This window comes from Cardiocondyla obscurior, linkage group LG03 (assembly GCF_019399895.1).
Source record: "Cardiocondyla obscurior isolate alpha-2009 linkage group LG03, Cobs3.1, whole genome shotgun sequence".
NCBI lineage: Eukaryota > Metazoa > Arthropoda > Insecta > Hymenoptera > Formicidae > Cardiocondyla > Cardiocondyla obscurior.
This window is the reverse complement of record NC_091866.1, coordinates 5210535-5231758: the sequence shown is the minus strand read 5'-3', so window position 1 is coordinate 5231758 and position 21224 is coordinate 5210535. Positions and strand designations below refer to the sequence as shown.

Genomic DNA, 21224 nt, shown 5'->3' with positions numbered 1-21224 from the left:
CGCTCTTTGCCTGTCCTATCTTTCGTTCACTCTTCCTCTACGTTTCTCTCTTTTTATCGCTCGCGCGCGCGCTCTCTTTCTTTCTCTTTCTATCTCGCTCTCTTTCTCTCTCTCCTTTGGTACGACACACGGAAAATGGCAGCCCTACTATACTCGGGCGGCCAATGCCTGCCAACTCGCGCACTGACACTACCTTGACTGAGTTTGCCGCGACGATAACCTGGACGAGTGTCCCCGCGCGGCCGCGACGCAACGGAGCTCACTTCCGGCGGTCAGGGAGCTCGCGATGAACGGGTCGTGCACCACCGTCGGCCGAGTCCACGTCGATTCGGGGCAGGAGCCGTCTCTCGCCGACGACGAATCGTTGTTTACGACGCGACACCGCGTACGTTCTGCGGCTGGCGCTGCATCGCGTTGGCACCACTGCGCGCGACGTAAGAGGAATAAAAAAAAAAGAAGACGAGAAACCGCCGTAACGCGACCGAGTACTTGCATCTCCACGCGAGATGGCGCAAGAAGGCGCAAAATGACGCGATAAGCGGCAAGTTTTGGCGGTTCGTGTCCGCCATGTCGATAACTCCAGTTTGCTGCTGCAGCGAATCTCTCGATCGACCTAGGGCTACTCTCGCCAACAGATTAATTTTTATTTCCATCCAATTCTAATTTCTGCAGTTAAATAAAGATACGAAACAAACGAGCCAAGGCTTGCCGAGGTAAGCCGAGATTTAAGTTAATCCGTGCCGGTAGAAATCGGCTCCGAGCGGCTTGGAAATATTAGGCTAACATCGCAGATTTCTAACCTTTAATACGTAATTTAATCGCGTAACGGAAATGTAAATTACTTTCGTAAAATCTGTCGCTACTTCGCGTTCAAGGCACTTCGCAAATTTCTCGCTTAGCTTGAATAAAAAAGTCTCGTTATTTATAACGCGCTAATTGTATAACTCTCGAGGAACGTTAGAATCAATAATGTTTATTTGAAATAAATTCACTGTGCGAAAGTATTTTATGGGAAGGTAGGTTTGTCGCAATTTTCTCTCGATTTGATATACTTACAGCGTAATATATTATTTCAATAATTTTAATTCCTCGTCAAAATAAAGATAACATATCGACGGAATTTTGTTTTAATTCTGTAGTAATTGTAATCGTTTTTGTCTAGCTCTTTAATTAAGTATTTGCGCATGAAAAGAAACTTTGATATTGAAATCAAGAAAATTAATAAACCTCGTTTGTTACACAATTTATTTTATATAAAATATAAAGCCACTAAATCTGATTAATTCTTATTACAGCTAACAGATGCCACTTATCGTCGGTTTGCTGCTTATCTAAGGCTTGCTGCATGTGACGCTTCCTACTTTATGTAAGTTTTTCTATTTTATAAAATACTATATAAGTATAATGTTTCATATTATATCAACTTTGCAATACTCATATATTTTTATGCAAAATTATCCCAATGTATAAAACAATACGTTATACTGAAACGTCAGCGAGGAAAATCATTGCCACTGTAGCAATAATTTTTTTTTAATTAAATCTATACATACTATATCACAAATTTTTTAATGAGGATTGTTGGGGAAAATTCGGTGATTAGAGTAAAAAGATTAAAGCGTATTCATTTGCTATGATCGATATTCGTTGTTAGAATGGTACAAAAATACGTAAAAATAAAGAAAGACAAAGGGAGGGTGTCGATGTGCTAAATCAACGTTTACGTTTCGTTGCGCGGGATATAGGCACGATATTGAAGCAGCTTTACATACACGCGACTCCGTATTGGCTACTCGGCTGACAAAATGGAGCATGCCGAGTGTGTTTGTCAATGCTGTTTAGGTATCGGAATGTAATCGAACCGGAGAACCTCAGGGGTCTCTCAGACATAACATCTCAGCCGCCACGAGCGTCCTTTGTTAAAGTCTTCTCCTTACATCTCGGTTTTCTCACTTTTCTAGCTTCCGTCACCCACGCGAAAACCTCGACGTGCGTCTTCAGGTTTCTAAGGTTCGTTGACTTTCGCGGCGACCTACTTTGAAAGGGATAACTCGGTAGACTTTTCACTCTGGCTTGTCAGGACCTCGTAATTTGTTTAAAATGTATTCTTCTTAACCGATCGTAAATTTTGCTCAATATGCAACAACCGGACTCGGCAAAATCATTAGGGAAATCAAACGACGTTAATCAGGCCTGATTTCGTCCTACGTCTCATCTTGCAATCTCTTTAATTCAGTATTGCCGTGTATCGTTGACTCGTTTATAAATTCCAATATTTTATCCCGAGCGACGTAAAGCTGGTACTCGGGGAAAGTTTCTCTCTTCTCTCCGTCCGTAATGAGTCCGGTTTATCGTTCCATCTGCATGAACGTGGCATTATGTGGCTGGAAGATACAGAGGCGAGTAGACTTGGGGGGAGAGGGAGGGTATAGAAAGGGTGAGGGGGGGGACAGCGGGGGTTGACTTCGTGTTGAACCTTCGTAGCGACCTGCTGGTTGCGGCGATGGTCATTTGCGGGAGCTGAGCCGACTCCTTGACGAGAGGAGGTGAAGGGCGAGAAGGGGCGAAATGTCTCTTGCGATCCCACGACGAGATACCGGACACGCTACAGCCCCTCCTGGCCCCCAAGTGATGTCCACTGCGACACGCCATCCCCGCCGAGATTGTCTTCGAGGGGGGTGCGCACAAAAGAACGTACGCGGGTACGAAAGGTACTTTTACCATGGCCGCGGAAAGAATTGCCTTGACACGCAAGAACCGGCTGTCCCTCACGAAGAGGAATATTGGCAAGCCTCCTCGTAAATAACCTCGTGTTTAACATCGTTATTTATGGCGTTGCGTACGGAATTTATGAGGCAAACGGACAGACAAATTAGGTCGAATACAATTCGCAACGTCAGCGCGAATTATTATTTATGTTTTTATTAATTTTTTTTTCTTCGCGTTTTCGAGCAAACGGTCAAAAATAATCCGGCGAAATAGATTTATTTGCTAATTTTATATTAAAAAAAAAAATGAGTTTTAAGTTAAAAAATGTTTTCTTTAAATAACATTTCGGTGAAACTTCTATTCTATTTAGTCCCTTTTCCAAGAAAATATTTCTGCGAGCGGGTGATGTCTCAAGGAAGCGAAATGCAAGCAAAACGCGGGGGTTGTTTTCTACCCCCGATGGTTACACGCTGACGCGTCAGAACGCCTTGTCGAAGGCCTCGTGCGGCCGCGTGCGTTACACGTAACTACACGCGACGGACACGCAACTTCTTCCTGTCTCACGTCGTGCATATACATGTAAAAATTTACGTTTGTCCGTGTTTTTTCACTTTTCAATTAACTTAATTATACTACTGCTCGTTTCCGTTTTATCTCAAGTATTTCTCAATATACGAAACTAATATTTTTAATCTTTTGCGACAAAAATGACGTCCGACGTTAATCCGTTTCTACCACGCGTTTACCTTACACCTTCTTTCCGCCTTTTCGTCTACGTGCCTATCAAGCTCGGTTAATACACTCTCGTTCCTTGTCCGCGACGAGCAATCCTTCCACGATTCTCGGTGCAATAATAGAAATATTTCACAGTATGACGTCGACAAGATCTTGAGAAATGACTGGACCCTTCACTGTCTTAATTTGAATTTTTCGTGCACGGATAATCGTACCGAGATAATCCAACGGTAGCGATATGTAATCGATAAGAATACGAATTGCGAAATAATTTGAAGGAAGTAATTTTTTTTATTTATTCATTTTTTTACTTTTTTTTTTTTTTTTTTTTTTAAAGAAATCGTTCGATTGAATCCTTAATGTCTCGAACACGTCGGTGCCGCTGCATTATTATATGAGAGGCAGGAAGACCGTATACCGGCCGCTCGCAAGCGGTGTGATAAGCGGCGCACGTACTTGCCGTGAGTACCCGCGGCACTCACGCGGATATCGTGTAGGGCACGCTCCGGTATCAACGCCGTGAGACACGGCAACGCAACTGCTGGACATGCCACCGAGATCACCGGCCCCGATATCGCCTGCTCGTATTTATGGCCACCGAGATTTCGCATTATTAGAGCCATTTACCGTTTTCGCCCTATAATATCGCGGCGTATGCCCGCGCCCGAGATTGCTAAGAGGCGCCTCGAATCGTGAATCGTGAATTTAAGGGGGTCGATAGAGACCGAAGGTAATTTCGGAAGACTTAAAGCCTATCAGATATAAGTTACGTCTTAAGCCCAAGTACCTTCGGCCACGACAGAGTGTAAAAGTAACGGGGAAATTATTTTGTACGTGGCCGGCGTATTTAAGTGGATAACACGATCGTTTCGACCGGGCACATTCGTACAGGTAATTGTAATTTTATGAACTCTTAATGTACGCATAAGTACGCGCGCTCTTCAAGATAATGATTGTTACGACTTCGTTGATTCGGCTTATCTAATTTTTAACATTTGAAACGATAAACAATTGGCGCAAACTTTTTTTTTTTATATTATGTAAAAGAGAGAATTAAATTAGCCAACGTAATTTCAGATTAAAACCGCTAATTTAGTAATCGTGTTTGTAATAATTGTACGTCGGTTATTTACTGTACGGTACATAAATTTAGAGACGACATTGGTTGATAATACGACATACGCTATCATTACACGCAATTACAAGTCGTAAATGAGTTTGGCAAGTTGATATTGGAGTGCTACACGTGCCGCGCGGGCAGCACGTGAGGGCTCATCAGCTTTTGTAAGAAACGATGACACTTCTTCAAACACATTACCAAATAACGATCGCCCGCGGTACGCCCGGCCGTGACGGTAAAATAAGAATTCAAATAAGGGCGGCACCCTTTACGACAAATTGCCCATCACGTGCCTCTGCATGAAGTCTAATTTTCAACCACTCCACCTACGGCACGAAAACTATTGAGCGATTATCGACAGTCTCCTATCGTTATTCGGAGCTGAATTTTAGATTATCATATTTATAAACTTTAAAACTTACGCGAGGCAGCCTAATTCGAGAATTTACGAACGTCGAAATGCCCAAGGCTCTTCCGTTACACCTGATACACCCTTGATTTACATTCATTGGCCGCGGAACTTTTCCTCGCCGTTAATAGAATTACTTCCGCGCCCGGGACATCGCCGTGAAAACTTTCCGGTCCGGCTATCCTTAATGAATGGTAGTTTAACGACAGTCGCGACGATAGGAGCCGCGGATGCTGACAGGGACCCCGAGAAACCATCCATTCCTGCATTAAACCACGTTATCGCGTGCGTTAACATTCGTCTTCCAGGATGCATTGTCCTGCGATCCAGCTGGGGCAAGGTCCTCATCCGTCTCCCATTCAGGGTCGTGGGTCTCGACATTTCCGAATCTCCGAGGCGGTCCATTGTGCTCGGCCCTCGCGTCGCTCTCCAGCCCTTTCCTTCTCTCCTCTCGTCCCCCCGCCGCCACCCTACCGTCTTCCCTCGCCCTCGTTTCCCCGCCTGTCTCGCTTTAACTCGGCCGAGTCTTTATACCCTCCGCTCTGTCCCTCCGGTCGTCCTCTCTTTCCGTGCACGGAGTCCTCTCGTCCAGAGGTAATACGGTGCCTCGAGAAGCACCGAAGGGGTGGATCGAGGGGGGTGCGCTCAGTAGATGGGGTTTTTAGGGGTGGCGACATAGAATCCGGGAATTCGTGTCTCGCGGGGTAGTCTCGGCAGGAGCTCTATCGATTCTCAACCAGACACACCATCCTCCGAGCATATCTCGCGCGGTATCCCGATGTATAATTCGTTCGTGTGAAAGCTCAGTTGCTCCAAAGAGTAAACAAAGAGTCTCGCAACGCGAATAATTGCGTGGAGTCGTGGAAAACAACGAGCTGGATTTATAATTTTGTGAAAGATGAAATTTCGCAGAGAAACATTCGGTTTTAAATTTCATAGATCTTGCAATTATTTATTCCGATCGTAAACAAGATTCTCATATTATTTTATGTTATTATAATTTTTTTTTTTACGCAATATTTGTCATTCCGTGATATTAAATTGCATATTAAACAATGTAGGAATCTAAAGAAAAATTTATAATAGAGCAATAGACATAGAAATAGAATTATCGTCGTCACGAAGGAGAAATGAAAGTAACCGATAACCAATAAATGTCTTTCTGTAGGGCACTCAAATAGCGCAGATTAATACGAATCCGCAGATCGTACATTGCTCGTAATCGTTAATTTTCTGCAAAAGATTATACCGGTCGCGCCGGAGATATAGTCTGCATGAATAAACAACGTAATTAAAAATTAATATATAAAGAAAAAGAAAATCTCCGTTAATTTATAGTTTAACTTTTTACACGCGCACAATTTTCTCGAAACGAAATTTAATGACGATGCAATTTTAAATATTAACCTTTAAACGTTTGCTCGTAACGAGGGGACGTCGATCGGGGATTGTGAAGGCAGATTGTGGGAAACGGCGACGGTGAGTATCGATAAAAGGGGGAGAAAGGTAAGGGAGGACCACAATATCACGGCGATAAATCCATCGGGAGTTGATCAGCCGACACTCTGCACTCAGTGCACGTATTCTTGGCATATCCACTTGGCGTGACCAGGAAGGAACGCCATCTTGGGGGTTTCCTCGCTCCACCTGCAAGGGTGATTCTTTATTGTTTCAATAAGCACGGCACAGGTCCAGTCTTATTAGCGAAATAAACCTCTTTTAACGGCGCCGCCGCGCACCACTTCTCCGGTCTTCCTTCACTTCTCCTTTTTCTTCTCGTTTCTTCCCGCTCTCGATTGCCAGCGAAAGACGCGCGCGGAATCAAGCGAGCCTGCGGGAGAGGAAAAAGCTTCTCCTGGGCGAAGACGAGAAAGATTCGACGAGGATAAGAGAGGAGCGGTAGAGGGAGGGGGGAAGGGGGGACCAAGGGATTCTTGAAAGAGTTCTCTTTCAGAGGAGTCCAAAGAGAGAATCGATAGGTTTTTCCGCGGGTTTCCATGGAGACCGCGAGGTGAATCGGACTGTACACGCGATAAGCGACGAAGACGTGGAAAGAGCATCGCCGCAGTGGCGTAAGCGCCATCCCCTTTTTCGTTTCCCGGCTGCCTTTTCCCGTCGACGAGATTACATAAGTTCCCTCCTCCGTCGTACGCGCACAATAACACCATTTCGCGTCACAAACGTAATGCAAGAATGAATGAATAAATGTAACTCAGGGTGGAAATACCATTGATGTTTTCCGCAGAAGCTGTCTTTAAATTAAACATGCTTTTATCTCAAGTAACATTTATTTAATATAAATTGCTGATTATTTTTGCACTTTACTCGGCTTATTTTAATAAAAACGATGGAACTTTCTTTTGCTAAAATGTATAAAATATATTTAATAAACTACTAATTAGCGACGATAGCGAAAAAAAAAATGCTTCTAAAAAAAAAATAGAAAATGGTACGCAACCGTCTTTAAAAAGAAATTTTGCACCTGGAGGAGATTCGGTTGAAGGGTTCACCTGTCCAGTCTCTCCCACTGGACCTGTGGTCCTTTCTTCTCGATCTCTCTTTCTCTCTTTCTTTCTTAACGGAGCACCCGGACTCTTGGCGCCGAACGACAGCGTCCGGTGCTCCGCGATAGCCATTAGGTCGAGCACAATCGTGTTCATTCGAGGCATCGCCAAGTCGGCTATTTTACCAAGATCGTTTCTCATCTTTTATGATGTTCGACACCGCCGCTTGGCCGCCGTCGTCGTCGCCGCGTATCGTTTCAGCCCTCGCAAGAAACAATTGAATGTCCTCGGGTTTATTTTCGGAAGCCTTAATTTAATTTCGTCCCTCAGAGGAAGAGAGAGCGCGAGAGAAAGATGGAGGAAAAAAAAAAAAGAAAGGAGAGTAAACGTGGAGAAGGAGAGCGAGAAAGGAGTGGAACGAGTGACTACGAGTTCAGAGACGAATCTTTTGTTTCCTACCGCGTTTGCGTTTGTCGTGGTCTTTTTAAGTCACGTTGACCTCCCTAAAGAGAAGACGCTGATGTCACTAATGCGACTTGCTCGATAAATTATATAAATCGTATCTAATAAAAAAAAATGCATTAATGTAAGCTTCGCAAGTGGACGTACGTGAACAGTTTAATTTTCAGAAAAAAGCACTTTTACGTCACGTATCTTAATTAGTCAAGGGTTCTTAATTGAAGATTAATTTTTTTTTTAACGAAGCATTTTTTATCGAATTTTTTATCGAAGCGTATCTGTTGAAAAATGTGGGTGGTCGTTCGCTCGTGCCTCTTTCACGTGTCTCTTTCATTAATTCTCAGAAATATCACTTTGAGTGGTACCACCCACAGCAAGTCGCGCGTATTCTTGGCGAATCGCAATATCTGATGACTCCGTTCTCTCTCTTTTTCTCTGTCAAAATTATGATTTTTAATGATGACGTTCTTACGAAAAACTAATAGAGAAAATACGTGTAATTTCGGTAAAAAAAATATTTTTTTAAATAAAAAATAATTAAATATAATAAAATAGAATCATAAATTTGAATATAATAAAGTTCAAATATATTTCGACTTTAAATACATTAAATTCAAAATCTCGTCCGTCTGCAAAAAGTCAGTAGACATCGCGTATAATGATACAGAAAACAATCTCAATTTTTTTTTAGCTCGTGTTCTTTTAATTCGCCGCTGCAAGCGTCGAGAATATTTGTGCGACGTCTGCTGTTCTTAATCGCGTTGCCCGCCTCGTCTTTAACGACTCGGACTTGAATGTTGAACCTGAGATCAAACAGCAGCGGGTAAAAGACGAAATTCGTCACGAGCGAAGTGTCGGCTTAGCGGCAGCGATAGACCGGAAAGGTACTTCCCAGGCAGTGTCTCGCAATACGGGTGTTTGTAGTAACGCGGCCCACCGCCCTCACACATACCTGCCCGTGGCTGCGTGCGGGTGTGCGTGCGCACGGACGTGCCCGTTTTACATGTGCAATGCACATATGTATGTATGTTACGTGTGTGCTCACGCGGGTGGTACGTATTGGTACGCGGTAGCTTTGCCAGGAGTCAGTGACACCTCTCGCATCGTCGGTGGCGGCGACTGCGGTTTCTGGTAGCCATGGTAACCACCTCTCTCTGCCTCCACGTCCTCCTCCTCCATCTCCTGCTCCTCCTCTGCCTCCTGAAGGGATTCCGCTACCTCTGTTCCTCATCAGACTCTCCACCCCGTGCTCACCGCCAGCGTCCCTCTGTGATCCTCTCTCCTCCGTCTCCTATTTCAATTATCATACCATCTCGCTCAGTCGCAGTCGTAGATATCACCGTATCTCTTCCACCAGCTTCGTTCTCTCCTCCTTCGCCCCAGGTTTGAATTCCTTCGCAGAGAAGGAACTCGCTCGAACGAGAGAAGAGAGGAGAACCGAGAAATGGCCACTGTTGCCAAGCCTGTCTCCTATTCTCTCTCCTCTCTCTATCGCTTTCGTTCTCGCTTTGTCTCTCCTCCTTCTTCTCCTCTTCTCTCTCGTCAATGTTCCGCGTTGGATACACGCGCAAGCTGCGCTGCCAATGCCGTTGACGTCGGTGAAGCCGGCGGTGTGTATGAATAGATGCAGCACCGTGTTACTGCCGCTGCAACGACCACTCTGCCGATGCAGAATTCTCCGGTTCTCTTTTACCCTCTTCCTCGTCGGCTCTCCGCTTGATATCGCTCTCCTTCTCGTACCCGATATCTTCGCCGCCTCGCTCTTAGCCTGTCTGCCATAATGGCGTTAGACCGTCACGGCGCCCAGTTATAGCGCGATGTACGACAGGATGTATGACTAACAGTTTCTGCTATTCTGGGAGACGAGCTCGGTGCCGACGACGTTAAAGGAGACTCGATTTCATTCGCCGGATAAGTTTTGCCGAGTTCGAGACTCGCAATTCGCAAAAAGAATTTTAGAAAAATTAAAACATTATTTTCAGTGCATATCGTATGTTAGAACGTCCTCGTGGGCATACAGAATATCGCGTATTTATCATTTATTAATTAACGTCTCTCGGTTCGTCAATTAATCTAACGGATTGTAATGGAAACAATGGAGAACCCTGTGGGTCTCTCAAAGGGAAGAAGAACCTCCATTTTGGATAACGTTAGGCTGTGGTGTACGGACAACGAAATTATTGCGGCAGCGCGCGCAAACTCCGGAGATGAGCAGAGATGCTTCTACGGCTGGACCAACCAGGAATGGAGGATGCTCCCCTCGATCCAATCCCGGTTGCGGAATGGTCTCTACGCACTAACACCAACTATCTCGAAGAGTCAAAGCGGCATAGGGATCCGTGTGAACGCAGGAGGATGGCTCTGATGAGCGAGGGAGGCATTGCCGCGGGTGGGAAGATCGACCAATGGCGGGGTCCCCTCGCAGAGATAACGATGGGTCGAGTTATGCGTGAAGAGAATAGGGAGGCGAAAAGAAGCAAGAGAGAGGGAAAAGACAATGACTGATAACGGTGCATTGTAAAAAAAATTCATTAAATTTGTAGAAACAATAGTCGCGAAAATTTCAATTTTAATGAAAAAAAAAAAAGAAAAAAAAAAGGGAATAACTTTACATATTTTTTATAGCTCTCGTTGTATAAAGATTATTTTTTTACAGTTATAGATTGGTGATATAAGTGAATATTATATTTAAAACAAATTGTTATTAATTTCAACACTTTTGTCAGATAGGATATTTCTCACGAGAGCGAGTCTCGCTTTGCCGGTCCGCTCCGTTCTTTTTTAATATTCCGCGCGCCGCGTTAAAACGTGATCTCGTCATACGAGCGTAGTCCACTCGTGGTTTCCGGTAAAAACTTTTCAAAAACACGAAAACCTCGAGCAATCGACACATGAATTCATACCGACGTTGTTTCCATCTTTAGACTCTTCTCGAGAGCGGTGCATTTTGTGCGGTGCCACCGCGATAAAAGAAAGAGGAAGAAATTCAGGCGCGAGATTACTTAGTCGTGCGTAATTAGATTTATTGAGTAAGAAAGCCGAGAGTCCAGATTTTTAAGCACCGGCTATAGAGCTCGATACGAAGAGCCGACGTTTTGTTACCGCATTTTACGGAATGATATCAACCAACCGGTATATGACGGTTCTTTTTCTGCCTATCTCTCATTCTGATTCTTTTCTCTCTTCTCCCTCCGCCGCTCTCGCTGCCTCGCGATGGAGAGAGATTGCGACCGAGGAGGGATAGAAGACGAGGTGCGCGCGGCTCCTCCTCGGAGGATCAATAGAGACAGGGAGACGAGACCTCTTTCCCACCCTCCGCGTTCCTCGCGCTGCTCTCTTCTCTCTCCTCTCATCCCTGGCGGCACCCTTCCGAGGGGACCTTTCCTCCAACTCCTCATCCGCGCTTTACTTCTCTACGTTCTCTGCCTTTTGCCCATGACGGTATCCGGCGATGAAACGGGAAATGAAAATCACGAAATACTTATACGTGATACAGATGTCATATATTACCTTCGTTATTATTTCATTTAATATTCGTCGCGGAATTACGTGCGCGTGCGTCGTCATACGTATAGACAAGAGCAATTATACACGAAAATTTGTTGGCGTTCGAAGTTGTGACGATTTTCTTGTTTGCCACACACCTAACGTTTTATTTTATTTTATTTTATTTTTTTTTTTACGTTCTATAAGAAATAAAAAAGAAGTGGTCGTCTTAGAGAAAGTCCGTAGACTCCGACGGGAAATACGGAGGAGTGGGCTTAATGTTGCGTGGCCGGGATGCAAGGGCTGCCGACGCAGAGCCGCGGGATGGCTTGGACGGGGTGTGCGACGGGGTAGGCGAGCGTCGTGATGCAGAGGGATGACGGGGGCTGGGGAGGCGCGGAAGAGGGAAGTCGGGAGTCGCGGAGCCCGGGTGGGTAATGTTGCGTGATGAGATGCCTCGCGGATTCATCGGGCAGAGGCGCGGAGCGGGCGCGGGAGGAAGCCCGTCGAGGTGGAGAGAGAATGCAACCGGGAAAGGAGAGGCGCGATGGCTTGCGCTCCGCTCTAATTCTAAAGAGCACTCTCGTCGGACTCGGCCGCCTCCCTTCGCGCCGCCGACCCTCTGCCTTCCGCTTTTTGTCTTTCTCTACTTTCCCAGCCGCACGAAACGGGTGCCGCGCAGCGCGACGAAAATCCAGCAAGCCGCCGTGTCATGGAGATGAAAAACGTTTTTTTTTTTTTTTTCTTTACGTCTTCCTCTTTTCGCGTTCTTCCCGTGTTCCTATTTCCCGAACGACGTCCTTCCGTTCCCTCGTTTAAGTGAGTCGGGAAGAAAACGATTCCGTCGAATTCCGACACGTCTTTGTTCAATCGATTCTTAATAGTGGCCGACGACAACGTTTACGATCGCACCGCGACCCGTGCCGCCGACGTAAGTTTTGAACTTATAAACCTGAAAGTTCTGACTTTTGCCCGAAATTTACAGTAATAAATGACTGCGGTTTGGCCGGTTCTTAAACTCAATCTGGAAGCGTTGCGAGGCAAATAATTAAATTTTTTTGCGACAGCGTAAAAATGAGACATTTTCGTAACGGAGAACGCAAACGCTTGAATAGTTGAAAAATTTTATTTTAGAAATAGCAAAATTAATTTTATACAATTTCGGTCGGATTGAAGAAAGTTTTTTGGACTGACAGAACGGCGAACGGGTACGCGGCAACGAGGGATTAAGGATGTTTGCTCTCGTAGACGAGTTTGTTGATGCTCGTGAGGCAGAGACCAGGCGTAAAGAGGCGGGCTAGCTCGGTTGTGATTAATTTGAATCAGCAAATACCTTCGAGGGTTTACACTGACTGAGCTGAAGGCACTGCCATGCCAGTAATATGCTACGGTTTATACGAGAGAAAGAGGAGGACGACTGCAGGCGAGAGAGACGAAGGTCGGGCGTAGGGTTGGGTGCGCGGATATGTTCACAAGGGAAGGAAACATCCCCCACGCAAGCCGCAACGAAAAGCCAACAGCAACCGCGAAGCAACCCCCTACTGCCTCTTTTCGGGGACCATGCACGCATCGAGGGATGAGATAAAGCTACGAGCTGAGGAACGAGGGTGGAAGCCCCGAAAACGGTGAGGGAAGGTTGGAGGACAAGAGGAGACCGTCTTAAATCACTTCTCGCCCCGTCTCCCTTTCTCAGAGAGCTCCGCGAATAACAACCCTCGATTGCTGCGTAGGGCGCGCGTTGAGTCCGCTTACAAATTCGATTACAACCCAGATTGTCCTGTCCTTCCACGCTCAGCGATTCTCTTAAGAGAATAATTGCAGGTGCTTGCTTTCTATAAATTTGAACGTTTCAATAAACCCCCTCCCCCTCCCCCCTCCGGAAATGTTTTATCATATTCTTGATACTTAAAGCTGCAATTAACTAACGTGTTAACACGCTAAATTAAATCTGCACATCCCAATTGTATAAAATATATAATAGTGTAAACATTCGTCGATTAAAATATTAATTTTCACGCGATTATTTTGTTTTTCGATGTACATTTTTAATTAAACGAAATTTTATAATTTAGTTACGAAGCCAACGGGAAAAATGGTCTCTTCCGCGTATAAGGTGGGCTAGTTTTGTAGCATAAAATAATGGTTAAAAGGGATCGATGGGAGAAGAATTTTTTACGGCCGTCTAGTATAACGAAAGGTTTGTGATGCTTGTTGATAATGACAACTGTTCGAAAGATTAAATTCTGTTTTGAAAACAGCCGCAATGTAATTCGAAGCGTTCTGTTTTATTATCCCGCGTGGAGGCTCTTCGAGGAACAAGGGTGCTCTTTGTGGGATTTATTACTCCGAATATGGGTAACAACACGAAACACGATCTGCAATTTAAAAAAATTCAATTTTCATCCGACTGTCAGAAATGTGCATGGAACGACGTCACGCGTCACTTGACTCCCATGCGACTTAATTGATCATATTATTTGCAATCGATCGGGCGGATTGCGAAAACGTACGTGTGCGCGGAGATTTTTTTTTTTTTTTTTTTTTGTAAAAAGGGTGGGAAAAAAAAATGATCAAAAGTGATATTAACGACGACCGCCACTTCTCGCGTTAAACTGGAACACGTGAGAAAAGTTTGACACGAAACTCTTTTCTTGTTTTTCTCGAGTTTTGAACGCTCTGCAGGGCAGCATATATCGTAAGAAAAATTGCCGGCGGCGTTAACCGAATATTTTATAAAATGTGCTCATGCATTAAGCGCTTAACGTACATTCGTCAATGTTGGTTAACTTTTAAAGATGCAAAATATATGTTATATTTTCGTTCAGCGATTTCATTAATTTCGCATAAGCCCACGGCCAGTTACGAATCAATCTTGTTGAACGGCGAGTTATTTTGTCGATCTCTCTTGCGCGGAGGAAGAATTTATGCGCTTTATATCGTAGCTCGTATTACAGGAAACAAAAATATTCGGAAATAAAATATTTCAGCGAAATAATAAATACGAATTCGTCCCTGGCGCAAAACAGGAGTGTCGGCGGACCTAGTGCGAGTCGAAATGTACCTCCCTTCGCCTTCCAATTACTCGTGTTTAGTTGCGTTTTTCCGCTCGAATACCCTTTCTATGATACACTCGTTCACTCGACCTACGCGCTTGGCTTTTAGTTACCCAAACCCACTTACGAACACGCGCACACCCGCGTACACATGATGCACGCGCACAAGATGCACGGCATCACGCATACACCATTACACTGTAAATAGCCATTTATATGAAAAAAAAAGTTTATGATTGCATGTGTTCAGTTTTAAGAAACAGCCAAATTTGTATAAGAAAGATTACGACAAATTTAAATTAATATGACATTAAACGTTCGCGATATTAACGTCTTGTTGTATTAAAATCGAAGAAAATAAGATATTAAAGACGAGTATATAATTTTAAATGGTTTTTAAAAAAATAATCGTTGTATGCTTGCTCCTCTTGAGCCGATTCGGCAGATGCCAGGCCAGATCGTCTGTAAAAATCGATGCGACACGGCGGCATATGTCGCGGACGTGCTATCGATCGAGGATTTAGAGTGCAGTCATTACGATAAATCTCTGACTGACTGTAGCAGATACACGGCTCGTAGTGAATCTCGCTCGCGCCGCGATAAAAGTAATGTCCCGGCGATAAATACATGATGGCTTTTATAACCACTCGCGTAATAATATAATAACGAAATATATTGTCTTGACCTGGAACACGGAAGTCACGCCACGGCTCTTTGTCCACTTTATTGAACGCGCGTAACTTGCGACGCGGAATGAGCGGCGAGATTATCTGCCTTATCGTCGATCTCCCTCGAGACATCTAATCCGAACGTCGTTAAATTAGATCGAAGAACGCGACGAGCTTGTTTCTCACTTGTCATTTACTCGTCCGCAGTTAAATCCAGCTTTCATCCGATTGAGATTGAAAGATGCTCGATTTCCTCGTGCAAAAAAAAAAAAAGAAATCAAGAAACGATAATGAATCTGTTGAACAAAGAGTGATTATCTTTGATATATACGCGCGTGTAAAAAGATAAGCTGCCGACCTTATCGCCCTTGTTTGTTCAGTCTACCGGAGCTGGTTATAAATGCGCAACGACTAAGGTCACATGCGTACCCTTTAATCGTTGAACTCGCGCTTTGCCATAAATTAATAACTACACTTTTTGCTTCCTGCGCGGCCCGAAGATACATCTCGGGTTAATATTTGTTGTTCGCCGACCGTGACTTAATCTCGCTTTCAACTTAACGTTCAGTCGGTTTCGCGAAAATTTATCGCGCGTACATCGCGAATATATCTGTCCCGTATGTTCGCGCAGGTTTAAATGAAGTAGTTTCGTTACGAGACGGCGGGGCTTACCAATGCATACTAACGAGACTTTTAATCGGTCCTACAAATGCCCGATTTTATGGCAACGCTCAAGGATCCGGGATAACGAGTTCATTTAAATACGAAACATCAAAAGCTTTTAATCTTCACGCGGTCACAACCGTGTTCTATGGTCAACCGGGCAACCTACTTTTTTTTTTCTTTCTTTTTTTTAAACGCTGATACACGCTAGCCTATTCGTATACATCGCGACGAATATTCACGACGTATATCTTAGTGTTTATTGAACAATCGGATATGATAACGAAGAGATGAACGCTGTCTTTGGAAAAATCGCATAAAGATCGCTATCAAGAATTTTTTTAAATTTTATTTTTGTCAACGACTACAATCGTCCAACGATTTAGATTTAATTACTTTTATACTTATACCTAGCTTTGAAAATTATTTTTATATTTTTAAATTAGTTTAATGTTAAATATACGTAAGCGAGCAGTTTATCGTGACAAGGACAAATGTATTAAAAATTAGATACTTATCGTTTCACAGTTCAGATTCCGTGAATCATCAGTCGTTTATAAAGTTGATTTTAAAATCGATGATTATCACGCTTAAAAATCAAGAATGACTTCTGCGGAATATATAATTCACCGCGCAAGCCGCAACGCAGAACTGCCTTTATAAAGTAACTTGCTTGCATGCCACTGCTCGGATCTCGGTCACCGCAGTTATCAGGCATTAGATATAAATTAAGTGTGCGCGAGAAATATTTCTCGAAGGATATCCCTTCGGTACCACCGCGGCAGGGGAGCGAGGCGATCCGGATGCCGGCGCTCCGTTGGTCGTCTTCGCGAGTTTCGGCCGCGGCGATCGCTGAAAAACGGTGATTTATTCGCGATCGGGAACATCTCTGATATTTTTTTGCGCTCGGATCGTGGAAGGCGACAAGGGTTGCGCGTACAAGGCGGCTCGCATGTCCCAACGAGGCGGTCTCTGTGGTCACATCAGTCTCCGAGCATGCGAGGGCACACGGGGCTAAATCCCCGTAATATACACACAGGGGCACCGACGAGGCACTATCGCAGCGTTATACAGACATACCTACATCCCGGCCCGATGACTGCTGATATGACATGCGACCGTCTTAGATATAGGCTGCACGACATGCCGCGGCTCTTTCGCTCCTTCCTTCGCCGCCGTCACAATTCCCGACCACCCTTCCGAGCAACCCTTGCGCGCACCCCTGTCTTTCTTCGCGCACCGCCATCGTCGATGGAAAATATGCAGCCGCGCTACGTGCAACTTGTCTGGGTTTACGTATTTTTTTGCAGCGGCAAGGCTCGCCAATAATGGTCAGATTGTTACTCGACGAGATCACCCGTCGAAATACACGTAACGTCCGTATATTTTTTTTTATCTCGGCTTGACAAAAAGATTTTATTACTCTCTATTACTCCCGTGTATTTCTGAGATTAACTACAATTACAGTAAAACATAGCTTTTAATTTTTTTTTTTTTTAGAATTTTACTGTTTGGAATTTTTTGAAAAAGAGTTAGAAATAATATGTATCAGTTATAAATTGAAGAATATTTAAACTTGCGTGCTTAATAATATGCTTCTACTGCGATAATAATTGCAGTGATTACGGAGTAAGATTAAGTACTGAAGTCGTCCTTCGCTTCCTCAGCAATTATTACAGGTAAATGTGATCTAATTCATCTTCCTCGAGTTATTATCCTGACGACGATCAGCATAGCCGCAACGCACGCACTCGAATAAAAAAAGGTTACGAGCTTCTACTTTGAGTCTCTTTTATGTTAATACGCGTTAAGAGTAAAGGCTCATTTTTCTTATTCATAGATGCTTTTCAGATAATCGTGCGCGCACACGGCGGCATTATTCTCTCACTTAATACCGCATTACCAATGTTAAGCATTGTTAACGGAATGCAAATTTTCGGTAACCAGCACAGCTGCAACGCCAATACGTTTGTCGATAAATATTTCTCAAACGCTGAATGCTTTCGGGAATTGTACTTAACGTTTATGGGCAAATAAATCTGGCAACTATTAAGTATGAGAAGAATAGAATAAATCATATTTATTCTGATTGTGAGCTACATGAAAACGAAAGGCAGACAAAAATATAAAAAAATAGTGTTAGTGTAGATTTAATAACGTTACTTAAGTTACTTTTACAAACTGTTATACGCAAATACAATTAATTTCTTTTTTTTTTTTTTTTTATCGCGACGTGGAAATGAAATCGAATGTCGAAGAGTAGGGATGCGTCGTGTGCTCGAAGATAAATTGCAGAAGGTGGGCCGAGATAAGAGCGTCGGCGGAGAAAGAGTCCACAAGTCAAAAAGTAACCGAACGCACATTCCTTGCGGATCGATAAGGGTGGCAGGGAGGGATTGGCCTTTTAGCTAAGGGTCGCGAAGGAAGGCGAGTGGTTTTTATAGCCGGCGAAAGGACAGGGAGGGTCCTGGATCCTTGGGTACCCTACTCGACCAGAGTATCCCTAATATACGTCATCCGTTAACGGTATTTTCCCTCCATTCCCTCCGCCAACCGGTCTCTCTCCCACGCGTGAAAGTGGCCGAATCGACTTTCCTTCTCCTCTTTTACGATAACATCGTAATCGCGAGTGGTTGTACGGGATCACTCCGAGGACTGGCCCTTTCATTCGTCATTTCAGTGGTCCTTGACTAAAATCAAATCATACGCCTCTTCCGCGCGAACGAAACATTTGTAAAACGCACTTCTGGAACTGTACCTCAGTTAGTTTGCCGAAACGTTACCTGGTAGCGATTTTCGAAGGAAATTAGATTAATAAGAGTGCTATTACGATTGCTATTTATTTCTTGTATTTTATTTCTTGATATCGAATGCTTTGACCAATACAAAAATAAATTCTGTAGTATTATTCAAATAGTAGAATTAAAATTAGATTTTGTTGCCAAGGAAATCACGGGGAACGATTACATGGAATTAATTTACTTTTTTAAAATACTAGATGTTATAGAGTTCGCTTTTTTTTACGTTAAAAATAAAACTAATTTACTGTAATAATTTAAAAAATAATAAAATTACGAGACTATGTAGCTCACGTGGCAATTTAAATACCTTATATTCTTTTAATTACAGTTATACATAATTAAAATTCTTACCTTCGAGTTTATTACGTAAGCTACAAATAATTAACTTAACTAATGAATATCGCGATCGTATTTATTAGTTATAGACTCACGTCAACTTTAGCATTTAATTAATAATTGATACAACTGTACCGCACGGCTCTTTTTTTTTTCCTCGCCGACCGTGCAATAGCCAAGCAACAGATGTTTCGATTGCATCAGAATCTCCGTTTGCAATCCCGGAGTGAAAATTATCTCCTCCCATATAAGCTTTCCGAAGATGAATAACGTATTAAATATAACTATTTTACAATTAATAATGTTCAACGAGGAACTACAGATCGTGTAACATACAACTTAATACAATTGACAAGTATCGTGACGTATTCGCCGCTTTAAAACTCGTGAAATATTGAAAATAATATTCGACGCATAGTCTGATATAATATTCTGTTTCTAAATTGTTTTAGGACGCTTGAGTGTACCGAGGAGTCAAGGTTAGATACGCAAGTAAAAATCGTGGGTGGTCGGAGGAGTTCGGGCGCGCTCGGCTATCGGCTGCCGGCGTACTTGCCTGCCTGCACGACGATCCCAGTCGTCCCATCGGCGGTCTATAGTGCGGAGCTTGTGGAGGAGACATCGGAAGGTCGAGGCAGATTTTTGGCGAGCGGAGGTGTTTCCTCGGGCAAAAACTACATCCTCTCATCCAAGCTGTCTTCCGGAGAGCAGATAACATCACTTTGCCGTCCTATCAAGTAAGTTGTATCCCCATTTATCTCGCGGAGTTTTTCCTCTCGTCGGAGGCGTTAGCCTGATCTCGGAATAATCGATTCATGTCTTCGTTGATCAAGCATCAAGTGAGTTGATCGACAATTAATCCTACTGCTGCCGATAGCGTTTCTGATTCTGCCGGGCACGGAATTCTTTCGCGTACTGCGTGGTCGCTGCGTAGCGGGCGAGCAGCAAGGTCGGTGGCGTTGACGGTACGGCGTTCGTGCGTCGCACGGTATCCATCTTGTTGCTTCGTGTTCGTCGTGTACGATAACGAAGTGCGCAGCTAGTACCACGAGCGGGTATACGTGAGCCAAAAAATATCCGTCGCACGGCGTCCATCTTGTCGTTGCTTCGTGTACGTCGTGTACGATAACCAAGTGCGCAGCTGGTTTCACGAGCGGGTGTACGTGAGCCAAATTATATTTGTACTCTTATACATAGATTCTTATTGCATATCGATACTTAATTTTTTTACTGACCATGCAAATCTCTTTTTCTTGTTTCAGATAAAGACCTAGACGAAGAACATTTTCCACAAGAGTGTCGTAAAATTGTGTCGCGCGAATTAACCTAATGTCCGGGTTATTCGCGAGGTTGAGCGTGTGCAAGGAGAATCCGATCCAACAGCCAAGATTCTGAGAGGAAGTGAAGGCTTCGGAGAGGACTCTTGCATCGGGAGAACGATCCACGAGGTAAAAATCGCTTTTTTGTTAATTTTTAATTGCTTGATTTGTTGTATTAATAATTAAATATTTTTCTTTTATATATTTAATTGAGAAAATAATTAGAGATTTTTTTTTAAACTGTAGAAATTATTTTCAACAAGTTTACTATTCAATTTCTTTATTTGTATGTTACAGGATCATCGAAATTCCGCCGCTGCGCATTAGTCTGTGAGCTGCATAATTTTTATCATTCTAACTATTGGAGGAAGATCTACCCGGTTTATAAAAAAAAATTCAGACATTGCCGTCGCCGATTATCGAAAGAACGAACCATGGCTGGGGTTCGTCGCGAGCACCGCACAGATAGTAGCCGGGCGACCGAAATATATTATACTTTAAACTTTTTAAACGAGAGTGTCATTGCGCGAGTAGAGTCCACAATCCGCGCGCGTACTCGGGAGTGTCGCGAGTGTCCCGTGCCCGGAGGGAAGCTGCATCCCAGAGGACTTGAGAGGAGGAGGAGGCCTCGGACAGGCTTCATGCTTCGGTGGAGCAACGTTTCGGTAAGAATCAATTTTTACTTGATCAATATTAATAATTATATATAATTTTGTTATTCATTGTGATTGTTATATTATTTCAATATCGATTAAAAATAATAGAAAATTTAATAATTAATGAAGAAAGAAATTTGACATTTTAAAAAAGTTTAATTTACTAGAAATTTAATTTAGATAATAAATAATTCTATTTTTTATTGTTTAATTGAGAAATGTATTAAAGCCGTGCACAATTTTTTTTTTTTTTTTTTAATTTTAAATAATTGATCTTCTGAACGTTTCTATAATTTATGTTTTATT

General features: G+C 43.4%; 1 long non-coding RNA gene across 1 annotated transcript; it reads left to right on the top strand.

Moving 5' to 3' along the window:
• Positions 1-1293: 1293 nt before the first annotated feature.
• Positions 1294-20887, top strand: LOC139101331 (uncharacterized). Its single transcript, XR_011545534.1, has 4 exons — positions 1294-1366; positions 19396-19680; positions 20206-20391; positions 20560-20887. It is a non-coding gene; the product is annotated as an uncharacterized lncRNA (long non-coding RNA).
• The last annotated feature ends 337 nt before the right edge of the window (positions 20888-21224 follow it).